The sequence below is a fragment of the Hetaerina americana genome, unplaced genomic scaffold (genome assembly GCF_022747635.1).
Source record: "Hetaerina americana unplaced genomic scaffold, ioHetAmer1.1.p SCAF_20, whole genome shotgun sequence".
In the NCBI taxonomy this organism is placed as follows: Eukaryota; Metazoa; Arthropoda; class Insecta; order Odonata; family Calopterygidae; genus Hetaerina; species Hetaerina americana.
The window spans coordinates 3477510-3493122 of record NW_027286764.1 but is presented as its reverse complement, the minus strand read 5'-3'; the positions used below and the strand labels follow the sequence as shown (position 1 = coordinate 3493122).

The 15613-nt window shown below is 41.6% G+C and overlaps 1 protein-coding gene across 1 annotated transcript in view; it reads right to left on the bottom strand.

Moving 5' to 3' along the window:
* The window catches only part of LOC139688564 (beta-1,4-glucuronyltransferase 1), a 242876-nt gene that overhangs the window by 106704 nt on the left and 120559 nt on the right, over window positions 1–15613 (bottom strand). The gene's annotated exons all lie outside the window — the stretch shown is intronic.

The following is a 15613-nucleotide window of genomic DNA, read 5'->3' as shown; positions in this document are numbered from 1 at the left end:
GGGAGGGGTTAAGTGATGGTCCGTAGGTGGGGGGGAGTTTGTTGAGGTCACGTGGGAAGGAGTGGGGGAAGAGTGGCGGATATTAGGAGGGGGCTGTCTGTTTCTGAAATGACTAACAAAATTAAAAAGTGAACTGTTGATGATGCCTGGTTCATTGTTCATAAGTTTATTCTTGTTTAAGTGTATGTGTAAGCTCTCACAGGCATCGAGTTTATAGTGTTGTATCGGTTTTAATAATGTTAAGTCGTTGGGAGTGATAGAGTGTTCCGTTTCAAAAATGTGTTTGGCGACCGCTGATCTATCGAAACGTCCGTTCTTAAAGTGTCCTATGTGTTCCTTGAATCTGATTTTGGGATTACGTTTGGTCTGTCCAATGTAGGAGAGTTGGCAGTGTGAGCAAGTAATTTCGTAAATACCTGATTTGTCTAACTGTGGTGTTATGTCTTTCGGGTTCCCTAAACACGTAAGAAGAGTGTTACGGTTCGCGTAAGTGACATTGGTACCAATTTGTTTAAAGACCTTATCAAGGCCTCGGGTTAATGTGGGGAAGAAAGGTAATGCGATAAATTTATTATTGTTGTCTTTCCGTTGTGGTAGAAGTGTAGTATGTTTATTGGCAAGTTTTCTTTTTTTGTTTCTAACTAATTTGTCTATAATTTGGGGTGTGTATCCGTTGTTAATGGCTATTTGTTTGATGTTTTCCAACTCTTTGAAATAGCGTTGTTTGTTGAGTGGTGTCGTCAGTAGTCTGTGTATGAGAAAATTAAAAGCTGCCATTTTTTGTTGCAAGGGGTGGTGTGAATCTGCTTTGATGTAGTTGTCGGTGTGGGTCTTTTTTCTAAAAATGTCAAACTCTAAGCCCTCATGGTTTTTAATTACTAGTATGTCCAAGAAAGGCAGTGAGTTATGTTGTTCGACTTCAAAGGTGAATTTTATGGAATTGTGTTTTTTGTTCAGCCGGTCCAAAAAGTCATTTATGTCACACTTGCTGGTGTCAAAAATGGCAAAAATGTCGTCTACGTATCTAAGCCAAATGTTGGGGAAATAGTCAAACGTGTGTTTACAGTCTTTTTCAAAGTAATGTAGGAAGATGTTAGCGACAAAGCAGGAAAGAGGATTTCCCATAGCTGTACCTTGCGTTTGTTTGTAAAATTTTTGGTTGAATTGAAAGTATGTTATGTCCATGCAAGTTTTAGTAAGAGTAACGTATTCTTTAATTTCAATGGGTGTTATGTCTTTTGTGTGTAGCCAATCTGCGATGTTTTCAAGGGCAATATCAATGGGTACGCTCGGGAAGAGTTGTTCCACGTCAAAAGAGACAAGAATCTCATGGGGCTGGATGCGTAGGTGTTTTATGGTGTCGATGAAATTTTTGCTATTCTTGACTCCGAAGGTTTCTTCGGACCCTAATTGTTTGTACTGTTTGGTGAGCCATTTAGCCAATTTGTAGGTGGGGGAATTCAAAGCTGAAATGATAGGTCTCATTTTCTTACCGGCTTTGTGTATTTTGGGTAAAGTGTAGAGTTTAGGCACCATAGGGTTTTCCGTTTTTAAGGTGAAACGTAATTTTTTGTCAATGATTGTAGTACAGTGATTTAGTGCGGTTTTTGTGTCTGTAATAATTTTATTGAGTGGGTTCTTATGTATTTTAATGTATGGGCCTTCTGCGATTGTGTTTTCGGTGCGTTCAATGTAATCAGCTTTGTCGAGTATAACTGTGGTGTTACCTTTGTCAGCCTTAATGTAATAACAGTCTTTATTTCTAAGTTCCTTTATGAGTGCGCGTTCTAACGGGTCGCTATGCGGTCTAGTGTTAAGTTTGGTGCTGTTGCGTTCCAACTGTAATTGGCAGGCATGTCTTACGAATTGTTTCTCGGATTCTTTAAGGTGTTTAATGTGCGATTCTATGTCCACAACTAAATCTTCGGTGGGGGGATATTTGTATGGGAGGCAATGTTTTAGGCCTTTGTTCAAAATGTTGTTTTCTTCATCAGTGAAATGTTTGGAGGAAAGGTTTAAGATGAAATTTCTTACGGGATTAGGTTTACTTTCAGGAAAAGGACTATTTTTGTGAATAGCTTGGAATTTGCGGTCTAAAGTTTTAAGTTTTTTATGCAGTCTGTGTTGGTTTACTGTGTCCATGTTTAGAAGTCTTTCGTTAAATGTCTGTAGTTGTATGAAATTTAAGTGTTTCGTGATCTTCAGGTGTAGATTATAAGTCTGAGTTTCGGTGTGTGCAAGTTTAGCGTATTTTTGTTTGATTTCTGTGTTTAACCAATGTTTTTTCGCTAAGAGGATAGCTTTCGAGGCGTTAAGGTTGTTTCTAGGAGCAGTGATTTTCATTAATTTAGGAAATACGTTGTGTTTCTTGCACAGACAGAAACAGACAGCCCCCTCCTAATATCCGCCACTCTTCCCCCACTCCTTCCCACGTGACCTCAACAAACTCCCCCCCACCTACGGACCATCACTTAACCCCTCCCCCCTTGCCCCTCCAGGTATATATACCTCACCCCCCGACCTGAACACCCACTTGACTTTGGACGGTGCCTGTGCACATTCCTCTTCTTAGTTCAAGTGCCCTATTTGATTTTCTCCCCGTTGATGGTCACCTGTGTGACCGAAATACCGGTATAGGAGTTTCTTCTTAATTATTTTTATTGGCCTTAGGATCTTCTTTCTTGAGATTATGACATTATATTGACTGAAATGACACGGAATGAAATATGAAAACAAAGTTAATGTGATTATAGTTCCTATGCAGCAAACTTGGAAGAATGGTTTAAGCCTGACTTTTCTTAATAAAAATTACACGTGTCAAATTTGTGGATTCAAAAATACCTCCTTATATAAACCGTAAAGTTGATTGTATTTTTCATGCTAGATTTTTTCACACAAAACACTATCCAGTTACACAAAATAAACCCTAGTTAAAGCTTTCTGGATCAAAAGTGCACTGCTCAAATCGCTGTGGAAAAGTAAATGCGTATTCACTGAAAGCTTATATATTAACAAACTTTAATGTTTCCGATAAATTTATTAAAATGGTAAAATGGTCATTGATAGTATATAGCTATACAGTGTAGCCTGAGTTTCGAACTCTCAGGATTACCGTCAGGCCAAGAACAATGAGTATTTAAACGAAAGACGAAATGAGTATTTAAACTAAAGACGAACAATGAGTATTTAGACTAAAGATGTTGCGAATCCAGTTAAACGTTTTACACTCCTTCCACATAATATAGGCGTGCAATATGGGATAAAGATTTATCATGGAAAAATGCATTATATCTGTAAGGTTCTCAGCCGGCTGAAAAACCAATATAAATATACAGAAACATCGACATTAAAAATGTATCATTTAAACGGTGTAAAAGTGCAGAAATTTGTGATTTATTTCGGACAAAAATGAGTTCATGGTAATTATGGTACCTGGGTACCATGTTAGGTAGTTGTGGTAAATCCCGCCATCTATGAATAGGAGAGAATTGGTTGCATAGTTCTCGGTAAACTTGAGCTGCCCGTGAAATGCATTCCTACCTGGAACCGCGTTCTTAAGGAAAGGGGAAGAACATACTGGAGTGTAGACGGAGAAGCCTGGAGGAAAATCGGACAAACGGAAAATGACAGAAGGAAGCCTTGCTGCGTAGAAGTAGGAGATGAAAGTGTCGGGTGAATATCGAGGGGGGTAGGTACCTGTTGTGCATGAAGCGATATCGAAAGAAAGTGAGCAAATGTGAAAGGAAGCAGAATATTTGGTCAGCGGAGAAGATATTAGAGTACGCGGTTTGAAACGGGAATGTAGAGGTAAAGGGTTTAGGTGGTAAAAAATTAATGTAGGACAATAGGTACTCATTCTGAACGGATGTGGTTTGATTTGACCAGAACCTATTATGATGTTAGTTAATCTATGTTGAAAATATGTGCATCAAAACAGTGATACCAGACTCAGCATTGTGTAATCGCATGTTGGGGAATAAGGGAAAAGTTTGAAGATTATAACCAAACCATTTACCTGATTTATCTGAGAAAGTTACACATGACTTCAATTTATTTTCCTAATTCCTTATTTTACAGTTACCATAATTTTAACGCTTCTCTCAGACTTATGATGATGATTCATATACCTTATATCCCTTGAGGGTGAAATCTAACTGCTGCGTGACAACCCCGTCGTAACTGGACACACGAATTTTAGCACAGCCAAAAAGCGCCCAAAATGCGCCACGAAATGCGAGGGCAGGAGGAGGAAGATGTGAGCACTAAATTGCGAGACCGAAACGTTTTCCGGCGAGTGTGCGTGGTGTGATAGGCTACTAAGGAAACCGATTTCTCCCCTCACACCGAACTCCTCATGGCTGGATCGTACGGCGAGATAACGGAGGACTCCGGGAGCGCGGGGAAGTCGCCCGAGGGGCTGATGGAAGAGTCGTAGAGATTGGGAGGGGTCGAGGGGAGTGGACAAACACTGGGAGGGAAGCACCCCTCCTCTCTCGCGAAGGTGCTAAGGAGAGGGAGGAAGCGTGGGAGGAATGATTTGCGGAATATCGAAGATTCGGAGGAGGCAAAGGCGTTCGCTCGTTTAGGGAATACCGAAAGAGAGGGCGAGTTAGTTCCAATTGTGAGAGTGTGGGGAAGGAAGCGGTTTCCAAAGGGATTCTTCGGGGGACGTGTGAGAGGAGAGGGTTTTCCATCCGGTGGAGAAGGGAAAATTGGCCGAACAAGTCTCGGAGCGGGATACGAGGGCAGATAGGGTGAGGGATGCTGCGCTCGGAAGGGGGTGGGAGACGGCCAGGAGGGATTTCAAAAGTCAGAAGGGATAAGTAATAAATGGGCTGGTTATAATTTGTTAATTAAACTTTACACAATATCCGCACAAACAAAGCCTTATCAATACACGCATTAACTCTCTTGCTCGAGATCGCAACGACCTTCTATGGCCACTGAGGTCGTCCAGGTAATCCAAATAGACTACGACTAATGCTTGCGTCGGAAATTAACGTTCACAAAACAATGAGTGCGTTTTCTTGCCGAAGAAGCCGATCCCTCCATCTCTTTTAATCAGTATTGAGGTTAATCAGTATTGAGGATTTGAGGGTAATATTTTTCATTCATGCATATTTTCTTTCAGACCTCCGATCCTTGGGACTAATGTCTGACAATGTATACATACCTGTATACAATGACTTCGCCTTTAACAGAAAATCTCTATATAATGTGATGATTCCCAATTCTCACTCCACCACCACTAGACCTAAATCTAAATTTGCATGGCGAGCGAATTTCCGAACTCCACGCACATTTATCAATGCCATGCAACCAATTATTCCACACTCCCCTCTTAAAATTTAAATGTTCTGCCCAAGGTGATCCATTATTAAGATAATTTTTCCTTCTTACGCATGGCATAAGAAGCACTCATTGAATCGTGCCTTCTCGTTCATTAAACTTCATCTAACATTTTCATCTGCTCCCTTGTTTGTTTTCTTGCGTTTAAGACGCCTACACCAAAGATAAACCAATAACGCAAGCAATACTTGAAATAACCCAAGAACGCTAAATCAATTACATGAATGATACGTTTCCTTCACAACATGTTATAACAAGCATTGCACCACTGTTGATTTTATGCCATTTGTATTCATTCATGTAATAGATAGCCAAGTGTAAGCTATTTCTATTTGATTCAACGGTGATAGATATCGCGGAGTGTTCACATTGTTTTTAGCGTAAATATGTTTCTTCTTTTGATATTTTGTGCTTACGGAAGGACTATTTGATAGATACCGTTTTACATTCTCCATGATTCCGTGGCAGTCCACTTGGAATTACAATGATCTCGTCCCAAGAATATTTATTTCTAATTTTTTGTCATTTTATTCTAGTCTATTAGAGCCTTCTTTTAACCGGTAGAACATATATACTGGAGGCCATTTTCGGAAAGGCCCTTGGAAATCACCTCAGCAACATTCACTCCACTCCTGCTGATTAAAAATGCTTCCCGCGAGAGTGCTTCCTCATCATGGCGAACACGAGAGTCACGTGGGGTTAATTGTGGGCTCTTGGGAAAATGAGAAACACAATTGAAATTGATTTTCACGAGAAATTCAGCGACAACATTTGCAATTTGAGGCCATGCATTGAGGTTAAAATGCTAATTAAGGCATTGGAAAAGTTTTGGAGAAAATCCGCGAGGTTTGTCAAAAATTACTGCAAGATGAAAGGAAGCGTGACGGATATTTGGAGGAATTATGTTTTGGGAACCTCTTGATTCTCGAAGTAGTGTAGTAGTAGTAGTATAGTAGTAGTAGTAGTAGTATAGTAGTAGTAGTAGTAGTATAGTATAGTAGTAGTAGTAGTATAGTAGTAGTAGTAGTAGTAGTAGTATAGTAGTAGTAGTATAGTAGTAGTAGTATAGTAGTAGTAGTATAGTATAGTAGTAGTATAGTAGTAGTAGTATAGTAGTAGTAGTATAGTAGTAGTAGTATCCTCTTGGTAAGTCGTGGATATTTTCAATGGTACACGGCATCTGAGTAGTCTTACCACACCGAGGGAATTACATACATCGGCATCAAATTATATTAGTAGGCTCGACCACGGTAGGTTGAAATGCGAGAGGGACAGGGCTCACCGAAACATGTAAGTACTCGCTCTTCCCTCAAACGAGACGCGAGCACAAAAAACTCACCCAGACGCCGAATGCAAGATGCCAAGATGCACGTATGCCAAGATGATAAGACGTATCAAGGTTTCAAGATGTATATCAACGCAAACACAAAACTAATGGCTTATTCAAACACGCAATTGAATGGTCTCTATAAAAAGTATCAGGGAAAATTTTCGGAAGAATATATTGAGCGTCGACCCACTTCTCACGCCAGCAGCTTTTACACGACTCAGAGGCTCCCTGGTAGGCGTGATGTTCTTAAGGGTAGGCGAGCAAGTTTCTTTCGTATCACGTGGGGTAGTCCTTTGATGGTCGCGGACTTCACTTTAAGAGGAATAGGGAATAGCCTGCTGGTACCGAGTTGGGACTGTAGGGGTGTTGGGGAATCGTTGCGATGCTCTTCGCAAGCAGACACTCAACTTTGCTCTTGGTCGTCAGTTCAAAGAGCTTCGGGACGAGTTTAGCGCTTTAGATGTTTCGCATCGCCAAATTTTCACTGATAATGATGTGCGCTGTCATCTTATCAATATCGAGACGATCTGCGATCATGCGCACACTTGACAACCGATGGTCTGAATTCAACACGTTAGGAAAAAATTGTTACAGATACTTCTTATGCAAACCCTGTACAGGACGATACTTGGAGGCGAGTCTGTGTACGAGATTCTTCTATATGAGCTCACTCATATTCAAGTGAATGTATAAACTAATATTTCTTCATGTATCGCCGGCGACCTAACACCACACGCCCTTGCGGCGGCTTACGCCGTCTCGTGTGTATGCATGAGAAGTCCAAAGCGCATATAGACGTATTGTGCTTGTAATATTTCGGCCACCGACACATGGATGACACCGACAAATAATGTCCATGTTTCTGATAGTAAGTTAAAGTTAGTCGACCATTTTTTGTCACAGTGTCCGTAGCGGTGCTGCGTAATTGTTACTTCCTTAAGGGCAGTGACTGGACCTTCCTTGGAAACTCATTGCCTCCCCTCTTTAAACAATCTTCAAGGTCCGCTATAGGTAATGAACACACCCTCTACTGTCCTCTGGCATCATTACATAGATTTTCTCGCCTCGTGACTTGTTCGAGCCAAAACAAAATGTCAAAGCAGCGTCGAGTATTACCGCCATGACTGTCGTTGGCCAACTGAACATGTTTCAAATTTCAACGGCAGCCGTTGTTGTAGTCTTAGATTCAAAGCAATTAGACTTGTACCACATATATATTACACATTTTACTAACAATATAAGAAGTTAAAAGTTTTTCATATAAAATAATACAAATTAAACATGTACTTGAATGATCACTCTTTATTGAATACACCTCGTCATTTGGAACTTCTTGGATTCTCTTCGATCCGCTTTATTTGTCATGGACCACTTATGGTAAGGAAATAGAGAATCAATTCAGTTACCTAATTTACCCTATATTTTCAAATGATCCTTAATGTTCTGCCTACATTCATGGGATCGAGGTGATTAGTTTTTAGCCTTCACGCATATGGAAATGTTGCCTAGCAATCCTCATCTCCAAAGGTCGTTTCAGGTCATTCTGGTTTGCGAATGTGCTCACCGATTGCGTCGCGTTGCAATGGCTACTCGTGCGCGCCGCGATGCCGACGGAATTTGCTTTACGCTTTGACGCATCTATCGAGCGTGAGACCCCTATTTTACCATTCGGAGGATTTTGCATACGAATAACGATAGCGAAAAATTGAGAGGGATTAGTTTTCCAAAAATATGTGGAAGTAATTATTTCAATTTCAAGTTTCAATAATTTAAAGCCCAAAGACAGCTCTTGCGATATTAAAACAAAAAGCAAACCGAGCTGCTCTCGATTTACCGGACAAACTGAGAACTCGCCGAGTGAGACTACTCGAGTTATTACGACAGCCCGACTTGTTCGTTGGTGAGTCGAAATTAGGCACTTTCAAATCTTTATTTAATTAGACAATATCTTAGGTGATGAAGAAACGTGGATAAAAATCCTAGTTTTGTAATAAAAGCAATTTCTTCTTAGAAAATCTCTCATCTGGTAAGTTACTGTCTCCGTGGAGGCGACAGTCATATTTTCCAATTATTTTCACCGATTGATTTTTTTGCTCTGCTTGAGGTCGGCGACTGTGGTTTGTATCATTTCATTGTACTTTTTTAAAATATATGCAGTCACATTATTGGATTACGTGAAATCCCGAATAGTATTCTGGAAAACACCCCAAGAGGCACGGCCTCGCAGCGACAGGAGGAGTGGTCATCAGTCGACGCGGTCAGTTTGAGCTCACAACATACTGAAGAGCCAGGCAATAGTTTTAGTGGTCACTGCGCGAAAGTGTGGATTGTTGTATTCGATGGTTTATGGCTCAAAGTTCATGTCAATCAAATGAATAACACGATGTATTTTTTCACTGCTCTTCATTTTGGCACCACTAGTTTCAACGCTTAACCTGATGATGACCCCTAAGCGTTGGAACTAGTGGTGCCAAAATAAAGAACAGTGGAAAACTAAATGGTGTTCCTCATATAAAGAATATGGCTTGTTGAGAAACTGCAATCAACACCGCGCGAGATATTTCCAAAGAATGAGAAAATGTGTTCAAACCACCAAAATTTATCGCCAGCACCGATAAGAAAACGATTTTCCGGTCCAGGGTAAATTTTCTTTGATTAAATTCTCATCTTTATATGTAAGGATCGAATTTATGTAATACGCTACAGATACTCAACATTAGAACAAAAAACTTTAAAACAAATATGAGGGTTGAGTTATAATATATAACTTTTAGCAATATATTTACCCTCAAAGTCCTTGCCGACACGTTTTCCAGAATCCTGCCCATGTTGAGATTTCCCATGAATGGGTTAGCCACAAAAAAGAAGTAAAATTAAGGATCAGCCTCAAAAGATAAACCTTCAATTTCTTCCACCCGCCCTAACGACCAATCGCTATCCCTCCTTCCCTCCCAAGGCCGTCGTGATTTATCTTGCCCCACCGTCCCAAACCCTATGCCGAACCCTTCCCCACCCCCCGCACCTGGCTCGACCCCGCGGCCCCCGACCCGCCACGCTCCCCCCTTCACGGCAACGGCCGTCCCTTCCACGGACCCTCACCTTCGCCGCCCTCTCGTGGTAGACCCTCCGGACCCCCCCCCTCCCGCGCCCCCCTCGGAAACCCATTCACGAAAATTAACTTGGGCGAACTTCTTGTATCAACAAGGGCGGAAATTGCACACTGGAGCCAGAGCCAACTCCCACCCCGCGGCCCCCCTCTCGGTAAAAGGAGCCACTACCACCACGTCGGTGTCGGAGGTAACTTTTCCCACGCCCCCGCCCGCCTCCGAGGACCAGGCCCCCTCAAGAAACACTGCAGGGACGATTCACACTGCGCCCCCCCCCAATATCCCCCCGACCTCCCCCTCCGTCTCCTCCACCCCGCCGCTGCTACTTCCCGGCCCTTGCAATTCCCATGCATATACATAATATGGCGCACGCAATGCTGCCCGCTTCGCCCGACACCACGTCAGGCGAAAGGGGGGGGGGCTTAGAATGTGCGAGCACGCGGAAGAGAGCTGAATGTTTGGCTTCTATTTGATGCGCGGGGGGGGGAGCGGCCAGTCCCCAGAGAAGGAGGACGGCCTCCGCCCCGGGCACTCCCTCTCCCGGGGGGGGGGCGCCTCCTTCCTCCCTCGCCTCAATGCGGGGGCGCGTCCTTCCCCTCGGCCACGGGACAGACGGAGGCACCAGGGGGGGCGGCTTAGAAGGCACTCTAGACATTGAATACATTCCAAATTGATAGATATACATTATGGACGTTGAATACATTCTAGATGGATAGGTGAACACATCCTAGATATTCTTAGACTTCATCAAGAACAGTACTCGCATTCCGTTATTTCGCAAGAGATTATTCATACGTATAAGTTACATGCTGCAAGTACCGAGCAGGTATTCCTGCTCTGGGCGTCTGGAGCGAGTGTCATCGCGTGCAGGGCCGGCTAGTGAATGGCCGGGAGGATCAATTTCATAACAAGACCATTGACTTGTTTGCATACACATTCGCCGTGCGTGTAAGCTGCAGGATGGGGAGGGCACTGTTAGTAGTGATTACAATGATTACAATTCGGGGGCGAGGTTGAGACCGTGGTAGTCCCTTCTTCCATCTAACCCATCGTCAAATACATTCAATGCAAATATAATTGGATTTGAGTGCTAAATAATATAAAAAAGAACTAGACAATGACAATCAATTAACAATGTATACGCATACATACAAAGAGTGTAGAAAGATATGCACAATTGTGGGAAAAAGGAAAGGAGTAAGGCTTTTATCCTCGACGAGAAAACCCAGTGCAGGAAAACACCCACACATGAAGGGAAGGGTGAAAAACCTGCGAAAACCTATATACGCGTACAGATAATGTTATAATTTACTATATAAACAATAAAATTAAATAAAAATAAATCAATGATTATCATTGAATTATATATTAATTTCTTCAGGGATACATTGCATCCGAGATGCTGAACGTTTTGTCTCCTAGGGAACTGAAACGGCCCTTGTGGGGGGGGGGGGAGAGCGTGGAGTTGAAAGTCCAGACAGTTTTCGAAGAGAAAAGGCGGCCACCAAGCTTTTTCCTCCATACGGTAAGGAACTTTTATTTATTTATTTACTTATATTTGAATCACTATCGAAGTACAAATTTCAATATCTCATAAAAAGATATGAGTACATCATTTTTTTTTGTCCTCTTGTAGATAACTTAATTGAATTAGCGATATTAATTTCAAAATTTTCAAAATACATGCAATATGAATGCAATAAGAAATATTTTCTCTTCCCGCTGGATGATTATACTCACCATTCTCTACACTAAGCATTCCATTTGCAAACTTTGTGCGAGAAAATAAACAACACTGAACGAGCAATTTATGAAGAAAATATAATCTGCCAAAGGAGGTAAGGACGCAGTCCGATTTTAGGCACAGTTGGTTAACAAACCGCATAATATCATCACAATGTCTTTCGACGAAACGTATTCACATCCGTTGGGACAGAATCGAAGAGTGATTTTCCGCTGTGATTGCGCCGCATTCCAGTTTTTCAGTCGTTGGAAGAAATCGGTTTATCAAAAGGCCAATTAAACATTAAGTTTGTCAAAAAAGTATGAACCTAATATTTTATTCGGAATAAGTAGGTATCTTGCCGGATTAAATACATAGTTATTTGAAGTGCTTTCGCCAGTATGGCCGGCTTTCCATGATATACTGCTGACATGAGCACACGTAGGTGGTCGTTTGAAGGGCGCCAATTAATGTAGAAGAGACCTCGGCGACAAAAACAATATAAATATTACTATGCCATGTAATATTAACGCGCTCTCATTCTCCCGCTCATTTCAAGTTAAGCTTTCGCTTGTCGTGTGAGCATAACAGCAGATGAAGGGAAGCTGAATGGGAATGAAGCAGCAGATGAAGAGAAGTTGAAAAGGAATTGGAATGAATGTGCCGATGTTCCCTATAGTGTTAGCTCACATTCCTCAGTGATTGATTAAATTCTTAAACTGGAATTCATTTGACTTTTAATCCTGCTACGAATGCTCATCAAGAGTGAGGTTCACTCACGGAGTATAAAACATTACTACACTACAACAGAGCAACTCAACTCGGTAGCTAAGATTTACTAAACTTAAGGCGCTGTTTAAATGAACTCCCAGGCTCCGATCCAGCAATTTCGATTAGCGATTTGTAAAGAGGAAAATCAACCAAAATCGTGTGTGCTATACTGGTCAGAAAAATAATTTGATCAGATGATGCATGCGAAAACTCAGGAATAATGTGAAAACCCACAAATGGCACTTTAATCCGCGCGTTTTGTGACAACACGTGGACAGTTAGAGAGTGATTTTCGTTGTATTGCGAATAAAATCTAAGAAGATTGAAGCATACTCACAATATCACTCACCATATATTTCTCCACGGAGTAGGACATGGATCGCGACTGGAAAAATTCTTCATCCATATTTTTCATCGTTGAATCAATTATTATAATTTGCCACCATTTTTATTTTCAAATGCTCCCATATTTTATTGCACGAAAGTCGCAGGAAATTTTCGGAGGCAAGTGTAGACTTTCATTAATGATTTGAAAGGAAATTGGCAATTTACCTCAAATTAAATATCTCCGTAACCAGTAAGTCATCATCCCATGGTTTTCCTGAACAACGGTCACACTTTGGTTTCGACAACGGTGTGCACGTGCGTATTTCCTCTGATCCTTTGAAGCCGATTCCTGCAAAGTCGCTTTTGAGCCATTGCAAATAAAATGATCACCGGGTGAGCGATTACGCGGGCATTTCCCTCTCGATTCGTGACTTGGCTAGCGAAATCTATTAAGTGTTTATCTCATCATTCCTGAATGGGAACAGAATACCCACTCAAAGAATGAAAATACTCTGAAATCATAATTAAGAATTAAACGTTGGGGACGTCAACACTAATCTAAGAAGCCTTAACTACGGATCACAGCAGCGAATCGGAAATCATTCCGGACGATTATTTTCCATACATGATTCTAGATGGCGAACCCTTATTAGCAACGTTAATTAACTAATTAAGCCTTCAAGGAAGGGCGGTGAAAGGGATTTGCCCCGCGTCATGTATCGTCTTCTGCACGCTCCCCATATGTTAATGCCTCCCTCAGTTGCTATATCCGAAGGGTGGTGTTGCTTTCATTATTGGTTAAAAAAATTCGCCGATGAGTTTCATTGCAATTATAAAATCTCTTCTATTCCCATCAGCCAATTGCTGAAAGACTATCAAAGGTACAATTTGCAGTTTATTTTTAATATTTATTCTCAGTTTGCAAATAAAATAATCGTCCGAAATCACTTCGTTAAAGCGCATAGTGTCGTCCATAGTGAATGAGTGCATCGGACGTAAAAAAGAGGTGCAGAGTAATTGACGCACCACCCGCTGCCGTCGCTTTGAAGCGCGTGATCGTATTTCGCAGAGACTCCCGAATGTACGGCCAATGATGATTCATAAATGAGTAGGAGCAATGAATTCATTATCTCTCGCTGACACACGCCATACATTATGCACGAATCAATTCCAGATGCCCACAACGCATGATTTTCCACGGAATCCAATTTTAGTTCATACCCTTGGAATAGAAAAGCTTTCGCACAGGAATCTCAATTCCCTTCAACTTCTTTTTGAAGATTTTGACGGTAAATTGAATGATTAGTCCCCCGATAGGTGTGGGAATGTGCCAACATTCTTAGATGAACAAATTAATATTTTCATTCTAGGCATTCTTTGAATCTCATCTGAAATTGCTAAGTAGCTTTCGGAAATATATATTACGAGGTCCCCAAATACTTCTCTCTACCCATTTGACATCATAATAAGGGAATAATCAACTTTGAATATGGAAGGCACTCCAATCTCTAACTCTCATCTTTACTAAAGTTCAATTTTCAGTAAATATTAAAATTTTTTGGAGTTTCGGGATTTCCTTTCCCTTGCGTAGGTGGTTATTGAGCTTATTTCTCATTTCAAAAGTATTTCAGCATTTTTTCTCCGACACAAAAATACGTTGAGTTAATAGGTTTAAATTTTCAGTGATCAAATTTTCGTTATTTGAATGTGAGCACACTCTGTTCGACCATAAATTTCCGACGTGAAACAGACAGCGTGCGTCACCAGAGAGCCGGAGATCAATGGGTTTGAGTTTATGTCATTTCAAGTTCTCAAATAGTGGTCCTTTTGAAACGGCCTGACTATTGCAGTCCACCCGACGGTTTGTTTTGGTATGCGAGGGTAGAGGTCACCCCGCATTAAGCGTGTGAAACGAAAACATTGGTGGTGGGTGGCCGGTCCCTTTCCTCGGACAGAAACCAGTCTGCAAGGGTAATCTGCTGCTCGAAAAATCACACCGCTTTAGTGAAGATAGCTCGGGGTGCTCAGGGTTAAACGGAATCGGGCCCGATCGCCGGGCCAGTTGCCGGACGCTATCTACTCCTAGACCACCAATACCAACCATCAGAAATATTACAACCGAAAAATAAGCATCTCTCTCTCTCATCGCAATGTTTCTCTGTGGGTGCCGTCGCTAAATCTATGCTAATCAATTTTACGCGTCAATCCACCCGTCTGCACCCGAATGCCTGCACCACGCCAGCCGAATGCCCCGAAAGCCGCCGGAGGAGCACGTGGAAGCGGTGTTGGGTCAGGTAGCCATGGAGAAAGGGAAAGAGGAGGACATTGATTGCATCGATGTTACACTTTCTTGTATCATTATAGTGAATTGTGTGCACGGCAGAAAAGCAAAGTTCCAATCCATTTTTCTCAAATGCCGTGGTCAGGGTTGATCTGTCTACTTGAAAATGGCCTATGAAATGAATAATAATTCCCATCTCCGCGTAGAAAGCTTATTCGCACGACACGGATGTTTCTTGACGACCAGCTGCAACAACTTCATAATTATCTCTCGCTCCCGGAACGGCAGTAATCTCTTTCTTCCAGCGGTTATATTGCGAAATCATTCGATCATTACCGAATCTTGCTCTTACGTCAGTGTTCCCCTTCCTTGCCCCCTGTGGTGCCACGCACTGTGCCGAGCCATCTGCAACCCTCCATTCTCCCCAAAGCGCGCCTTCGCCACCACGATGGTTTATTCCTCTCAATTCCATCGATCACTTCGGATCCTGCTCTATTTTCATTTCTTTCTTTTATCTTTTTGCCTCAAAGGTGAATAAGCATAAATATTCAACAGCTTTCTCTCAGATAATCCTTTAAAAATATTATTTTTTTAAATAAATTTGCAAAATAAATTTGTAAAAAAAACTGTAAAAATTAATTTAATAATATAAATAAGTATTTGGGATCCTTGGGAGAAAATTAAGCAAAAATAATCAGATGCAGCCCAGAGAAAATCCGCCAGAT